At 38.8% G+C, this 17995-nt stretch overlaps 1 pseudogene; it reads left to right on the top strand.

The window, feature by feature from the left end:
• The first annotated feature begins 13444 nt into the window (after positions 1-13444).
• LOC148037794 (KH domain-containing protein At4g18375-like) lies at positions 13445-13954 on the top strand (annotated as a pseudogene).
• The last annotated feature ends 4041 nt before the right edge of the window (positions 13955-17995 follow it).

Here is a 17995-nt window from a genome sequence, read left to right on the forward strand (position 1 = left end):
AAATAAGTATTTGCTTGTGGATTCAAATATCAAGGATACAAAATGCTACTACTACTCCACATCACCGACTTTGACCATGATCTACAAGGATGCACTCCAATATGAGTCAACCCTTCCTTTAGAGGAAGAGCTTGAAGCAACACAAGAAAAATTAAATGTATCTCACTTGGATAGATCAAACAAGGACTTCACTCCCAAGTCCTTGTAGATTGGCTAATCAAGCATCCAAATATGGAGTGAGGAGTTATTAGTTTATATGAAAATAAAAAGTCTTCTTTCACAAGCTATTCGTTTGGGTATCATATTTTTAACCCCCCACGATGTGCTATTTTTGACATAATTTTTGAGCTTCAATGTAACATTTTGTCTTACATACATATTTTTATCTTCAAGTCAAATCCAAAATAATGTATCATGCCATGGTTATTAGCCAATCCGCAATTACAAAACCATGGTTTAAAAAAACCTTCTACATGAGATGAGTGTGCTAAGTTCTACTTCTTTTCATTTAAGCTAAAATACCTAGTTTAAAGGTCTAGCTAATAATGTAAATTGTTTTAATAAATAAATAAAGAAAAGGGAAGTTAGAAGAGCCATGTGAAGGAAGGTAGTTGAGGGTGTAACTACCTCTCACCTTTATCTTTGCACGCATTCTCTCTTTCTCACTCTCTCTTGGCTCAAACGTGACCTCTCACCTCCTCCTGTGCTTCAGTTTTTTCATGGATTGTGATGAGGATGAGAGTGAAGATGCAGATCATTGCAAGATTTTATGTGAGTCTATGTTCTTGTGTGATGGTTGAGAGCACTCTCTTTGGAAAATTTTCATGGACCAGGCATTGTAGATGCCACTTTGAGGCATGGTTCTCTGACAGATTTTGGTGCATCCTTGGGCTTCTCATTTTTTGGCGATCTTGCCAGGGGGCCTGCTCAAAGTAGTTTTGAAGATTTCAGGGGAAGTGCTCTAATTGAGTTTTGTAAGTTTGGGATATGCTTCATGTATCTTCAAAAGGTTGAATAGAAAGAAACATTGTAAATTCTTCTTCTCTACGAGACTATAATTCCTAGATGAAGAAAAAGAAGAACCCCGAGGCTGCTTGTGTCGCTGACGGACTGTCTCACCAGGGGATTGAGCACTTAGGACAAAGTCAACAACACAGACCTTCGGGCTGAGCTTGCAGATTTGATTCCAGGCCAATAGATAAGAAGAAGAAGAACATCGAAGGAAGAAAGAACAAAAAGAGGAAGATAAGAAGAAACATATGGAGGGAGCAAAAGGTCTTCTCTAGTCGACGTTTGGGCATCAACAACTTAGGATCTTGCAAAGGATGCAATATGTGGAGGTTTTAGGGCTTTCCATCTACACACATGACAGAAGAAGAAGGAACAAAAAAAATGAGAATAATCAACAATAACACTACAACAAAAGTAGTAGAAGTCGAAGAAAAAGAAGACAAAGAGCAATAGTATATGGTGGCCTACCCTGCAAACGTGATGTCATCATCAATCCATGGAGTCTGTCATGGATGTTGCCCAAGTAATCCAAACTTGTTCGTGCCCTCCTCGATCCCTTGCAAACCCACAGCAATGGTGTTATCTGCCTCTCCACTCTCTAAACATCCACAAATCCAAGAGCATAGCGATGGCAGGATGCTTCTTTTGAAAAAAAAAAACCTAAAGTTTCATTTCTAATGTGAAGCTACCCCAATCTTCCAAAATCTTGACACCTCACACTTGCATTAGGTAGGTCTAATTAATTATCAATGTAAAACATCCACACTCATGCCTTTGTGGAATCAAGCAGGAGGAGCACTTGAATGTCATATCTATTGCGAGGGTAATCTGCAATGTTTAATCTTGTGATCGGGGTCCAATCCATGGAGTTTTTAGTGCTTCAATGGTGGGTATTCTCATAACTCCTTGTGGAAGATTGTGACCTTTCTTGTGTTCATATGGGAGGAAGTTTGCTCTGCTCTTTCGAAGTCAAAAGGCAAAGGACAGTTAAGGAAGTGGAAAAGTTTTCATTGAAGAGTTCAGTGTCAAGTGAATTTGGGATGGGTACTGATTGAGGTGTTCCCAAGGAAAAGTCAAGTGAAGTGTTCATGATGTAGATTCTTCAACAACATGTTCGAGGTGTTAATTCCAAGAGGCGGAGCTTTCTTTCACATGCTCACGAGGACATTCACAATTCAAGCGGAGGAGAAATGTTAACCCCCCAAGATGTGCTATTTTTGACATAATTTTTGAGCTTCAATGTAACATTTTGTCTTACATACATATTTTTCTCTTCGAGTCAAATCCAAAATAATGTATCATGCCATGGTTATTAGCCAATCCGCAATTACAAAACCATGTTTAAAAAAAACCTTCCACATGAGATGAGTGTGCTAAGTTCTACTTCTTTTCATTTGAGCTAAAAGACCTAGTTCAAAGGTCTAGCTAATAATGTAAATTGTTTTAATAAATAAATAAAGAAAAGGGAAGTTAGAAGAGCCATGTGAAGGAAGGTGGTTGAGGGTGTAACTACCTCTCACCTTTATCTTTGCACGCATTCTCTCTTTCTCACTCTCTCTTGGCTCAAACGTGACCTCTCACCTCCTCCTGTGCTTCAGTTTTTTCATGGATTGTGATGAGGATGAGAGTGAAGATGCAGATCATTGAGAGATTTTATGTGAGTCTATGTTCTTGTGTGATGGTTGAGAGCACTCTCTTTGGAAAATTTTCATGGATCGGGCATTGTAGATGTCGCTTTGAGGCATGGTTCTCTGACAGATTTTGGTGCATCCTTGGGCTTCTCACATATTGATATCCATAAGAATTTCACTACATTTCACTAGGTGTACTTGCTATTTTTTAGCTTTTTGAATATGAGGATGGGTTTGTTGGTCATGCAACTAGTAAACCAAAGGGAGAAATAGGCAAGGACTTTGCTTTGGGTCAGTACATTAAAGACCTCACCTTTTCAATGTTCATTATTTTCCTTTATAATTTTTCAAGGGACAATCAAGAACCCCCTCTTCTTATATTGAAGACTCTCTCAAGGTAACTTGAAGGATATCCTATTAGGTGGAATGCAAATGAGATTTTGTTTTTGGTGAAATATGAAGCTCTACAAATTTTGGCCAAGGCCCTAGTTGCCATATACATGGAGAATACCACTTATCAGGGTATGCAACCTTTGGCCTAGCTAATGGTATTAAGGTTCCAAAAATGCTTATAGAATATGGAAAAATATGCCTACTTAGAAGCAGATCAATTTTCAAAATTGATGAGCAAGCTTTTTAAAAACTAGAGTAATAATCACATGATGAAGTTGGGTCATATTCAAAGCGCCACGAGTAAAATTACGCATTGTATTGTTACCTTACTAATACATTTTTAAAAAAATGAGATATAGTTTATTATATGTAAAAGATCATCACAAAGATTGATACATTTTCCTTTGTGTTAATATTTCTCCACAATGCTCAAGTATTTATTCCATTGTGCATGGGCTTATGAGGAACTATTGTTTATGGGTATCCAAGCCTTTCCTTATTTTGGTCTAGTTTGTCACCACATAGTATATTTCATTGCTATATTAGAATCCTCCTATGATTCCTTTCTTCTTTGTCTCTCCACATGTTGCATTGCTTTGTTGATTTTAGATGCTCTTAATACTTCTTTTTCATTCACTTGATAGATAAGCTTTCTATAGGTCCATTGATGTAATTCTTCCAAATTTCTGGCTTTCTCCACTCCTCCACCATGTCTTGTATGATTAAAATACGAGCTTGATAATGGATTTTCTCCATACTTGAGTTGACTACATCAATAGACTACCATATTCCTTGGCAAATCAGTCCATGTGATCTCATATAATATGCCATCAAAGAGTAAAAAAAGATGCTAGATTAGTGCTACACTCTCAATTAAGCAATTATACATTATCAAGAATTATGAAGAAAATGTAAAAGATAGTGGGTGATTTGTTGATCTACCCATGCACTAACCATTGACTTTTTAAACTCCTAAAATGTTGTTTCAAAGTCTTGATAGTTATGTGAGTTCCATACCTGCATATCACAAAACTTACAGATTATATCTAAAGACTTCCAAACATTTACCTTACATGATCACGCTTCACCACTATCAGTAATATCAACAACCACATTATGGATGCACTTATACATATTGAATTGAATTATGTGAGGATGAACTGTACTACTTGATAAGTATTATCATAGGGTGGTGTAGATAAAAATCTTCTTACTTTCACATATCCAATGGAAATTTTCTATAACATGTCTTGACTATCTTTAGACCTTTTCTCATCCTTTTCAATCTTCATGTTTCCACCATGCAAACCAATGTTGACAATGCCTTCTCAAGCACTACAATTTCCTTACTAGCATAGTCCTACATCATATTCTCTAGGCAAAACATATATGCAAGAAAGCTAATTTCTCAACAATTCTGCACAAACTATGCATTATATAAATATGGACTCTAGACAAGGGAATAACCAAAATTTCTCTAAAATCTAGTTCTTTGAGGTGCTTGTTAGGTGCCTTTTCCAATTCTTTTTATCAAGTTCCTTTGTAACAAACATACAATATATGCATGGGCTCTTTAAATTGGCTCCTTTCAAGACATTGTATATGCACTTCAGTGTTTTCAAATCACTGGCTAGATCCCACTCTATGTTGAATCTTTTGAATCCTTCCAAGTCCAAGATTCTCCTGTTCCATAGTTCATTAATGATTTGGGTTATACTTCTCTAATGGAAAATCTAGTGCAGGGTTTTGAAATTCTCAAATATAACCTAGAATACACATATATATTACAAGCATGTGACACAACCACACCATTACCATAAGTAAACTTCCAATATAAGTATATTGCTTACCTCAAAGGACCCTAGAGAGAATATATAATTCTGAGATTGGACACTAAACCATTTTGGATTTTACCTTGAAAGTATTGGATCAAGTGCCTTGTTCATCAGGGTGATGGTAATTTGTCTCAACTTTGTGTCCTTCACAATCTTGCACTCATCAAGCTTGAGTATAAATTTTAGAATATCATCACATTCATCTAGAGTCATCTCAAATAATTGAATAGAGGATGATTGTAAGGCCTCAAAGTTATAAAATATAATATTGTACTTGTTATAGATCATTGCCTCCCCTTTTGCTCCATAGTATGTATCATCGATTTGGAATGGAGCTCCTAGGACCTATCTTAGGTTTGGTAATATTGACTCACACAATTTGGATTTATTTATCTTTGATTGAAGGGATTTGTAAATAGCTATGTATCCCTTGCTAGATATACCAGCTTCATCAAACAAGGCTTGCATATTGCTTGACCTAACTAAGTTTCCTTTCAAGAATACCTCAATCTCTTATTTTGTTATCTTTTGATCCTTTGGGTCCTTCAAGATCCCTTGGATAGCTTTATTATTGAGAAGCATTTTAACATATGCAAGTGATGCCTCCATGATCAATAATAGAGAAAGCAGTAACAAGTAACTCAGTTACTTACCTAGATGTATTCTTTTCTTAATGCTACTGCTTTGTAACTTCATATCTTGAATATTTCAAAGTTTCCTGCACCATTTATAAACTCCCAATATAGTTTCTTTAAGTCTCAATTGATCTCTTTATTTCTCCAGCTCTAAAATAGTCTCTTTGTTTTTCTTGTAGTTTCTACTTGCATTGCCCTAACGTTAGCCTCAATGAAGCATTTTTATTCTCTAAAAAATCTTTTTGTAACTTATGTACATTGCTAATGACATCCAAATATTGTGTGTATTCTAAGAGGCCATTATAGCTATCTCCATCATTTCTCACTAAATATGTAATATCCCTGAACGAAGGTATAAAATTAACCAAAGGATCTTTGGATATAATTTTCCATCAATTTATAGATCTATATTTCCACTTCGTTGTGATCTACACAGTTCTTTGGATGTAGAAGACATCAGACAAGTCTTTTTTCTGAGATAGTGACTCATAGTCACAATCAAGCTCAACATGAAGGTGGTATGCCTCTCTCTTATACCTCTTTGATAATGACTAGGGAATTTCCTTGTCCATTTGTGATGTTGATTCGACCCCAACCATCTCCATTTGTAATGTTGATTGAGCCATAATCATCTATATTGATTTGATCGCATCCATCCTTATTGATTCCACACCAACCATCTCTATTTGTGATGTTATTCGGGTCCCAACCATCCCTGTTTGTGTTGCTAGTGAATTTTGTTTTGAAAATTGAGAGAGAATATATAGAATGTTTCAAAACGTAATTTGGTGGGCACAACTCAAGGCTTGATGTAGTCTTTTGGCTCATCTTTTGATAAAAAGCACATATGCCATTAATCTCAATCAATCTAGATATGAGTCATCAAATTTTGAGCATCATGCACTTAGTTATAAGTTTTGACCTCTAGACTCTTAATTATGGCTAATTGACAACTTAAAGGTTGTGGGGTAATTTTTATATTTTGAAAAAAATGAGAAAAATGTAAAATTTTGATTCTTTGATATTTTTAACGATTTTTGGATTACCTCTCATTATACTAAGGTAGAGTTTCTTACAAGGCCCAAATTTGAGTTCAAATCTCTCCTAATGCTATATGATAAGCTTAAAATATAGCCATGAGCTTATTATCCTAGTTCAATCAAAATGCTAAAATAGTTTTTGCTAGGATGCGAACAAGGATTTTATTAGTTGCTTTTTCTTGGTTGTTTGCTTGTGGATAGTAAGAATTAGACTTATAATCCAAAACAAAAAATGTGGACAGAAGGTGTTCAATATCATCATTTAATAAATGAGTTCCTTGGTTGTTGACAATCTCAATGGAGTAGCCAAAGCATGAGATGATATGCTCCAAAAGAATTTTGCTATGGTTCTAGCATCATTCTTCCTTGTGTGGTCCACACCTTTTCCCACTAAGCCATACAGTGGCCACAATAATATAGTATGCTTGGGAAAACTTGATAGTAGGGTTGATGGGTCCCATAAATTCTAGAGAGATCCATTTCATCATTTTTTATTAGAAGCTTGGTTGGTACACTCATTGCAATGTTTGACAAAACACGTTGTCTCAAAAGAGTGTGGACCACCACAATTGGGAGTTTAGAATATTTCTTGCTATGGCATTTTTATCAAAGTGTTCTCTTACAATCCGTCTAGTTTCTTCTTGTAGCACATCCTTGATTTCATGCTTACATACACATATTTGAAGAAGATTTTCTTGTTCCAATTGATAGAGTTGGCCAATAATCATTTGATAGATTTTGGTCTTGATTAGGAGAGATTACACATACATTTTTAATTGGTCTCTCCACCAAGCTATTTTTCAAGAAGAGAATGATGTCATCGATCCAATGGGATGTGAGTTCTACCTTAAAGAGTTGGGGCTTTTTGTTGAATGTATGGTTATTAGGGAGATGGCCATCAACCCCAATTGCTTCCTCACCGCTGTGCTAGTGATGCTTATAAGACATATGGTCAATAATTCAATATTACTTTCCCTTGCAAGACCACAAAAAAGTCAAACTCTATTAGTAATAGAAGCTATCTTTCAAATGCCCTGTAACACGTGGCTTGTTGACCAAATAGAGGAGTGCTTGATAGTGTATAGAAAACATGAATAGGATAGCCAATAAGTAGTGATGAAACTTCTTGACATTGTGCATCATTTCTAATACTTCCTATTTTATCATAGAATAGTTCATTTTTCTTTGGTGAGATGTTTGCTAGCAAAGCTTAAGATGAAGTCCATATTATGCTCACTCAGTTGGCATAACACAACTCTAATTGCAATTTTGAAAGTATCGATATGCACAAGAAAAGTGATTGTCTAATTTGGGGCTTGCAAAATTGATGCGATCATGAGATCCTTTTTTAGAGCTTCAAATGAAGCTTGGCATTCATCCCCATCCGTTCCGAGATAACCAAGAGCTTGTAAAGAGATCACACTAGGGAAGTGCAATTTAGCATAAAGTGGCAATGGTATATTTAGTATGTCCGAGGAAACATTGAATGCCTTTGTAAGTAGTGGGAGACCCATTGTCACCTTGATCTTAGCAATATCCATTGCAATGCCATTTTGAGATACCACGTGGCCCAAAATTATATTGCATTTAACCTAGAATTGACATTTCAAGGGATTCAAGGAGAGGTAGTATTGCCAACATTGATCAAAGACTAATTGAAGCTTTTTGAGATGTTCCTTCCAACTAGAGGTAGATATAGAGATTGTCCATGAATGCCTCAAACTATGATCTTAGCATATTGTTGAATATATTATATGTGAGTTGTTTAGAAGTGGGGGTGCAAATTGTCAAGCCAAACTGCATGATAACATAGATGAACATCCCATTCGATGGCAAAAGTAGACTTAGACCAAATATCAAGGTGAACTTGCACCTAATTATAGTATGACAAACCATCCAACAAGCTATAATATTCCTTGCCTATCACACATTCAATCACATTATCCAAGTATAGTAGTGGATAATGGTCTCGTCTAGTCACAACATTTAGCTTCTTATTATTTAATACATAGTTGAATCTTTTTGTTTGTCTTGGGTACCACAATGATGGCTATCGAGTATGTTTAGTTTTGTAAATGAATCCTATAATTTGTAGTTATTCCAACTCTTCTCAAACATGATGTGCACAACAAGGATTCATGAGGTAGGGTCATTTTTTAGTAGGCTTGGTGTTAGATTTCAAAGAGTATTTTAGAGCTAGGTAGTATTAGTTCTAGGTATTAGTTCTATAGGATGATATCCCATTTGTTCATAGTCCAATATCTCTAAGTACTCTAGCCATTCTACCTCTGATTTAAGTCTAACTACACCTATATGAAACCTTTTGTCTATGAGGGCTTGGGGTCTCAGCCAAGATTTTCTCTATCATTCGACCATCAATATTATAGTCAACTAAGTTGCTATCAATGCCATTTCCACCCTCATCATCTATAAGTCCTTTCTCGCATTTTCCCTAGGTATCCACCCCCTACTCTTTTGTTAAGTGAGATGAAGAGGTTTTCCTAAGAATCAAATAAGACTTGATGGAGGTTAGTCCACTAGCAAGTGGGACTCCTAAGTAACTTGAAAGATTACGAGGTTAGCTTTGGTTTTGTCATGAAAACACAGTTACCATTGGCTCAAGCCTATTTGAAGGGACAGGATAGTCCTTGGCCAAAACTTATGGTATTGAGTTATGAAAGAGAGGCACTGAAAAATGCCCAAATGACGGATGATCCTTTGAACAATGGGTTCTCGTGCTTCTTGTTAACTTAGGCATTTGTAGGCTTCTCAATATTTAGGTTCCTTTGTGAATGAAAATTCTGGAGTGGCGAGTATATGCATCTAGCCTTGCTTGTCCTTGAGTGGAATTGAGATGTTGGTAGATGCGAGGGTTGAGATAATGCTAGATTCTATGTCATTATACTAAAATTTGTGTCACTCTGCATAATTTGTTTGGAGTGGTTGTCTCTTACTCGTGTATGTGTTTGTCAAAATACAATGATTTGGTGATAGGTTTGGTTCATCAAGATTTGGGGGTCGGGTAGGCAAAGATATATGCAAAGCATTAGAGAGGGTGGGAAGATTGATGGTCTCTAAGGTTGTCTTAGCTTGTAGTTCCTTTTGCACTTCTTCCATATATGCAAAGCATTAGAGAGTGTGGGAGGATTGATGGATTCTAAGGTCTGCTTAGTTTGTAGTTCCTTCTGCACTTCTTCCATCCATTCCTTGACCTTATCAATTGTGGCCAAATGCTGCTTAGAATCAAGCTATTTGTAATGAAGGAGACCTAGGAGAGAGGAGAGAAGGGAGAGACTGCAAAGACGAGAGAGAAAGGGGAAGAAGATGAAAGAAGAAGAGAGAGAAAGACTAGCACAAGAGAGAGAAAGATAAGAAAAGAGAGAGAAAGAGGAGGGAAGCCATGAAAGCTAGAAGGAAGGATAAAAGAGAGACTTGATTATTAATGCCCTAAGGGTCTATCAACACCTTATATACCCTGTTACTATAACTGGGTATTCCCATGCTAACCCGTGTCCTACTCGTCTATCCCCACTCTTTTACATTCCATCCCAACCTCGAAGGTTTTTGCCCTCAAAAACAAAAAGAGGACTTGTGGCTCACATCGAAAAGGGGGGGGGGTTGGAGAGTACTACTCTGCTCAGCATTACAAAGGAGAATATAGGAGAATATCATGTGGAATTGGGGCATAGAATTTTGTATATGATGTATATGACATGTGCAAGTTGATAGCATATGAGTTTGGCCTCCAATTCTTGACAATTAGGGGCTGACAAACAGTGGACAGCATGTTGTCTAGAACAGGCCTGCTAGAGAAAACTGGTCATAGCTTCCTATGGGCATTTTTGATTGAGGCATATGACATGTCAAAACGAAGCTCATTGAGGGTACTCTCGGCCTAGGTAGGTCATGCAAGGGTGCACTTAATGTAGGCCCAAAACTGTTCAAAAATAGATGGTTGTCTACTACAAAAAAAGCCCAAATTGAGTCGTCTTCAGCCAAGGTTGCCGCCTCAAGGTGAGGGGATTGCATCGGGGGAGTGTTGATGTAGATAAAGCTTTCTTTCAACCCCCGGGATCAAATGGATAACCTGCATGGTAAGCATCACCAGCATATAGGTCATCCATGCAAGCATGGGTCTCTGCACTACCACCGAGGTCAAATGGAAAGTAGTTATCCTTTCCATGCATTGGGTTACCATCCACAAGTAAAGCTAGAATGGTTAGTACCACTAGCTATTGCATTGAGTCTACCATAAGCATCTTATGATTAAGCTCAGTCTGCGCTTGGATGCTATCAATAACATAGGGGATTGCATAAGCTAAGAAGTGTACTACATCAACCCTTATATGTGACATGTGTACAAACTGAAGGGTCTCCTGGAAGGACATGTTTTCTTGATCCGTAATATGAGCATGATCTTTAAGATCTACATGATCTTCTTTCTTGAATGAAAGTTCGACTTGCTTTGGACCCACATCAAAATGGTCTTCAGCAAGATCTGTCCTATCCTTGGCATAATGATATTCGAATACAAATAGGAGTTTTGCATTCTGTGCTCTACATTTGTCTTGATGATCACAAGATATCAGCTTAGCACATCAATAGCATAAGGCCGCAGCATGTAGTTCCCGTATCGTATCACTAGTAAGGTGTCTAATGCGTTTAGCCTTAGATAGCAATCTACACACATGCTCATCACCATTGGTCAGCTCAGTAATAGTTCTGACATGCTGCTCATAGTCATCTTGCTGCTCATGTACAACAGATGGCTACCCATGACCATAATGCTCATACTATCCATATAATGGGTCATGCCAATGTGGCTGCTACTCATAATGATACTCATGTTGTCCACACATGCTCATTACCATTGGTAATCTTAGTAATAGTTCTGACATGTTGCTCATAGTCTTCTTGCTGCTTAGATGGCTTCCCATGACCATAATGCTCATGCTATCCATACGGAGGGTCATACCAATGTGGCTACTACTCCTGCATCGCATGAGAATCTCCATATGCATGCTGCTGACCAATGTTGTATGAGCTACCATCTACACGTCCATGATCATGACTTGCATAAGAACTATGTTGTTGCATAAAGGAGTTCTTGTAAGCGTAATCATGCTATCCATAATGGCCATAATCATGTCACCCGTGATAGCCATAATGTTGATCAAATCCATTGGAGTATGATCCATCCTCATGACAAGGTACATAGCCTAGGTGTTGCCCAAAATCATATTGTACAATACTTTGGTTATCAAAATTGTTGCCATCTGACTTTTGCATACCAGGCCCTTCCATCCACCTAAAATCATTGCCATGATCTATGTTAACAATGAGGCCTTGTACTCTTCTAAATATATCATCAAGTTCAGGACTAGGAATCCCAATCCCTTCCATTCTCCTCAGAGTATCATCTTCAGGTTATGGCATACCAGGTCCTTCCCTTCTCCTAAGAGTATTGACATTTTCAGGGTGAAGCACATCAAGGCCTTCTCTTCTCTACAAACTATTGTCATCCTGAGGGTGAAGCATAGCAGCACCATCAATCATCCTTAAAGTGAGATCTCCTTTAGGATGCAGTATACCAGGGCCTTGGGGGTATAGAATGCCAACACCTTCAGGGTGCAATAAACCAGGGCCTTCCATTCTCTGTAAAACATGATTGCCTTGCGGGCATGGCGGCAGAACTGGACCATCCATCCTCCTAGGCATGTTCTGTCCATCAATATGCAACAATCCAGGTCTATCAATATGCCTCTCGACCCCATAGGCCTGGGGATGCCCATGGGCCGATCTACACCTGGCAGCCACTACTCTCTGTCATACATCCTTAATTCCATCATTGTCCATGAGGTTCACAAATCTACTCTCAAATATGTCTATAATCTGGTAATCAACTCAATTCATTCACAGACATCATAGCTATGAGAGGAAGGCACAATGTCTTCTAGTTTCCCATGCATTCCTATAGGCTACATTCTGGGCTCATGCTGTATTAGCATGGATGATTTTTCCAGGATAGAGATGCAATCTACAACCTTGTAATTCTAGAACAATGAAGACCCTTCAATAATTCATTTGATCACCATTAATCCCAGAAGAGATCTCCTCATGGTATTCAAATGAAGAGACACGATTTTTGATGGGAACCTTCAATTTTATGTGTTTCGATGAACAAGGAGTGCCATGGGGAGACAATGTCTTCTTGATTTGGATTGCTGCCCAAGAAAGTGATTGTTGTATGAGACAATTTCGGGGAAAACATATCCCACAACATTGCAGTTAGGGTTGCAAAAGAGGGCATGCGTCTTAAGCCAAAGGTGCTAGTAACACCAGGCTCTTGGCACAGCAGTGATGGAGCTCTCCAACAAATTCCCTCAAGGTCTGATGTCTTTGAGCCAACAGATCAACGACAATGGTCAAGAGTACAGGCTAGTTGACGCAAGAGGATGTGCTACGCTTCTTGCTGGGACACATCAATGTCTTCTCGCCCCTGCCCATGATGAACATCTAGGAATTGAACCTCATAAATAAGGAGGTCCTGATGATGGGAGTGGAGGAGGAAGCAATTCTTGCGCTTGACAAAATCAATGTTGCATGTATGTGTGTAGATGCAATTCCAGTGGTTGAGAAGATGGACAGCTGCAGTTGCAGTGGCTGATCATCCTTAGCAATACCACTCTCAGCATCTAGCAACTTGACAGGTTTCCCTATCAAGCCTTTCATTCATGTTGCAGCCCATACCTCTCTATGGATACCTACCTTGGATCTATCGGAAAGCGCATGTATGCATACTACAAAGATGAAAAAAAAGACTTGAATCAAATGGGCGACAGAAGAAAAGACCTAATCCTGATCAGAGCCCTCAGTCTGATGATGTGGGGTACTGCATCATGTGCCCTTCTTCAAAGATCGGAAGCTTGATTGGGAAGGGAGGGGCCTCAATCAAGGCATTGCGGCATGATTGCAAGTTAAAGATAAAGGTGGAGGATCTTGTCAAGGGATCAAATGAGAGAGTTATATACATATGCTCGACCAAAGAAAACCGAATTCCTGGCACTCAAAGCCTATGCCCTGCTCAAGAGGCTCTATTCAGAGTGTTTGGGAGGATTGTAGAGGAAAATATGAGGGCCTCTGATGATGATGAACCTCCGCCTCCTGTAATGGCACGTCTCCTTGTGCCTCACAGCTAGATTGGTTGCTTGCTGGGAAAAGGAGGCAAGATTATTGAACAAATGAGGCGAGAAATAACTTGTTAAATAAGAGTCATGCCAAAGGATCAGCTTCTAGCATGTGCTTCTAGTGGTGATGAGTTGGTGCAGTTGTCTGGTGATCCTATCCCGGTCAAGAAGGCCTTGAATGCAGTTTCTTCTCGGCTTTATGGGAACACTCCCAGAGAGTAGGGAGGCTCCTTTATGACTCCTACTCCCAATTCTAATATGCTGGCAATGACAGCTGGTGGGAGAGAGATTTCTTATACAGCCCCCCCTTTCCCCTCATGAACCCTCGTTTTCGCCATAAGATCAGATCTCTCCCTCTCTCTCTCTCTCTGTCTATCTATCTGCTGTGTTCTGTTTTGTGTTCCTTGCATTCTCTTCACCTTCCACCTGATTTGCATCGGCCGCCCCTGAATCTTGTGTTTTCACTCTAACTGGCCTCCTCGGTGCCTTCCCTCACTGCTCCGCATTGATGGCCTCCAAACGCATCCTCAAGGAGCTCAAGGATTTGCAGAAAGATCTTCCCACCTCATGCAGCGCATGTCCGGTGGTAGAAGATATGTTCCATTGGCAAGTAACAATTATGGGACCTACAGACAGCCCTTATACTAGGGGTGTATTTTGATGACAATCCACTGTAGCAGCTGGGTTGCCATGAGATCTGTCCCTTGCTCTTGCTTATGTGAGAAAACATGTTGCATCAACGGCAGTTGCTTTTCAAGGTGTAGAGTTGGCTCATACTAATAATCTTCAGGGACTTGTGATTCGAGCTCTTCTCGCTATTTGCATCTTGCCACACTGCATTGTCTCCTGAGGTATGATTAAGAATTTCTGGAGTATTGGTTTCACAGTCCAAGAAAGTGACATCCTCTTCAAAATTGGCTTGGGTTTGAAAAACGAGCTGCCATCTTTGTCTTTTGACCTCCAAATTCAATCAAACCTCTTGCCATAGCTCCTGTGTGTCTTGCAAGAAAGCTGCCATCTCTGCCTGTGTACCTGAAAAGTAGGTTTTATTGTTGGAAAATGAGACTAGATTTGAGGGAAAGGAGAGAGAAAGGAAGGTTCTAAAAACTAAGCTCTGATACCAATTGTAATGAAGGAGACCTAGGAGAGAGAAGGAGAGAAGGGAGAGACTACAGAGAGGAGAGAGAAAGGGGAAGAAGATGAAAGAAGAAGAGAGAGAAAGATAGGAAAAGAGAGAGAAGGGAGAGACTGCAGAGAGGAGAGAGAAAGGGGAAGAAGATGAAAGAAGAAGAGAGAGAAAGACAGGAAAAGAGAGAGAAAGAGGAGGGAAGCCATGAAAGCTAGAAGGATAAAAGAGAGACTTGATTATTGATAACTGATGCCCTAATTGGGTCTCTCAACACCTTATATACCCTGTCAGTATAACTGGGTATTCCCATGCTAACCCATGTCCTACCCATCTATCCCCACTCTTTTACACTATTCCACCACCTTTGCTATAGCAACCTTTTCTATTTGCGATACTATTGTTGTACTTTTGGCACTCAATATAGAAATGTGGCCTATTGGAGAGTCAAGTCTTCACTTTCCAACTTAATGTTACAGTGCTTTTACCTTTTCTTAGCATCTTTCTTGTCTATTGTTGATATGCTTATTGTGCTAGGTCCCTCAATGGTGATTTTGATTTTCTTGCTTTGTGCTTTTTTTATAGCATTAATCAAAGCAAGAAGGACATCTTTATCCTTAATCATTTCAATATCCAAGAGACTTAAGGATAATGAGGGTACAATTGCCTTATTGTTATTAGATTCTTATCTCAAGAAATATTGATACATGTATGTGATATCACATTTAGGATATTGTTTATCCCCTCCATTTTCCTTAGGATAGTATTGTCTCTGTGGATAGCATGATGACACATGTCTTGACTATCTACAATTCCAGCAAGCTATCATTTCTTGTGGTTGGATCGTTCCTCTTCCTCTCCCTCATCCAAACATCATGATAGACATGGACCTATAATCCATCAAGACAAAATGACCCGTGGGGTTGTGCCATGTCAGGGGGGTTGGGTTTTAGGTGGAGCGGGGTTTTCTTAGGGGGGGAAGGTGCGCCATGTCGTGGGGGGGTGAGGTGAGGTGGGGTGGGGTGGGATGAGGTGAGGTGGGGAAGGGTTTGGGGTTTTTTGAGAGGTGGGGGGGGGGGGGGATGAGGGCGTGACGTATCATGGGGGGGTGAGGTGGGTTGAGCGGAGTTTTTTGAGGTGAGGTGGGGTGGGATGGATGGAGCGAGGTTTTTCATTGTAGCAAACAAAGGGGTTAGTGTACTCCTTATTCTCTCTTGGTTTCACAATATAGTGAATGGGAGAATCAGTTGGAGGATGAGTAATTATCGGGCTTGTTGGTGGATCCCTAATAGATCAATTTTTTTTCTCATCACTATTTTTCTTTGCTCCTTGAGAGCTAATAAGGCTAATGGTGGCACTAGTTCCAATTGATGCATGCAACTGAGACCTCGATTGTTGTGGTGGGTAGTCAAAATTGGGGTTAGGTCCTAGTAGTCTTCATGAAGCTCTGTAATAAGTGGCTTCATACACATCGCAACTAAAGTTCATACAAGTGTGTGTTTGTCTTGAGCACTACAAAGGGAGATTATCTCTTGCTATTGTTTTTTGATATTAGTTCATTAGATATTTGGTGTTTCTTATCTTAGCCTTTTTGTAGCTCTATATAGAGGGTCTATTTAACTACAAGAAGAAGCTAAAGAAAGGAAGCTCCCAAAATTTTGATCAAAGAGCATTTTGTAACACTTTTATGATGTTATTTTAATGAGAGTTGGGCTTCCTCCCATGCAAATTGTATTTAACAACTAGTATCTCAATCATAACTTGTGTTAGGTTTATTTTTCCATCAAGACTAAGGTTTGATCAATAATTTTTTTTCAAATATCTCTCTCAAAAAATTGATCACAATTTGGTGACAAGGTCCTCAAATTTAAAGGTACCTTATCACATGTTTCTATATAGTTTTGCATGCCAGATCTTTTTAGGTACCCATACTTTTGCTCTATGGAAATAGCCATTTTAGGGTATCAAAACTCAAATTTTGTGCCAAAAATTTTGATCTTAGGCATTCATTATGATTTTAGAGGCTAAAAAATGGCCCTAATTTTGACTTGACTTGTCATGGGACCCATATTTTTAGCCTAAAAGCAAAAAATTGCTTAAAACAAAAGCATTACATTTGATTGTATGTAAGAATAGCCATGATCAACTAGAAGGACCATAAAAGGGATATGATGCCCAAGGGAAATATGGAACCCCTACCCCAAATTTTCATGTATTTAGAGAATGAGAAAGAATAAAATGTACTTTCCTTCTTATTTTTCATTATGAGAGAGGAAGAAAGTGAGAGTTTGAGAAATTAGAGAGAGAGAGAGAGAGAGAGAGAGAGAGAGAGAGAGAGAGAGAGAGAGAGAGAGAGAGAGAGAGAGAGAGAGAGAGAGAGAGACCATGTGGATGAAGCCTCCTTTTTTTTCTTGAACTTTCTCTCATGCCTATGCTCATGCTTCTTCTTTACATATTAAGGCCGTAGAGGATTGAGGAAAAAAGAAGCACATTCATGGGTCATGGAGCTTTACAAGAGTGTCATTTATTCTTGAAGGAAGGCCACACAGGCTCACTACAACAAAATATTGGTATTTGTGATGTGTGCAAGAGGCTAAGTGAGAGACAACCATTGTGCTTCATGGTTGAACCTCTTAGATAAATAAGAGGGTGTCCAAAGTGCCACCATTGAGCTTGTATAGCACAACATTTTGGTTCCATTGCAAAGACTAAGGATACATCAAAACCTCGTAGTTGCTTGCATACTTTGAGTGGTGGAATAGGAGGGGTAAACATAACTAACTTTGAAATGCATGCACAGTAGTTAGTATGTACTCAAATGATTGCTCCCACTAGATGTTTCTTCTTTTTAACTTGGTTATTTAAAAAAACTTAGGGAAAACATTTGTATTATATGCATAGAGTATTATCATGGAATGAATGAATGATGAGTTGCATGAGCATTATAATTGTCGACTCAAAACTACATGCAAGGATTGATAGATCAGGCCAATTGGGGCCATAATCAGAAAGTTTGGGCTTACTTGGCCCAAATTCTTTTAAGGGGAGGTGTGCCATCACAATGCACCTCGCGCAACCACAATGTTACTGGATTGACAGATCTGGCCAATTAGGGCCATCAAACTAAGGGCGCCTCT

This window comes from Lygodium microphyllum, chromosome 4 (genome assembly GCF_053477565.2).
Source record: "Lygodium microphyllum isolate KBCC chromosome 4, Lygodium_microphyllum_v1.1.10, whole genome shotgun sequence".
Lineage (NCBI taxonomy): Eukaryota > Viridiplantae > Streptophyta > Polypodiopsida > Schizaeales > Lygodiaceae > Lygodium > Lygodium microphyllum.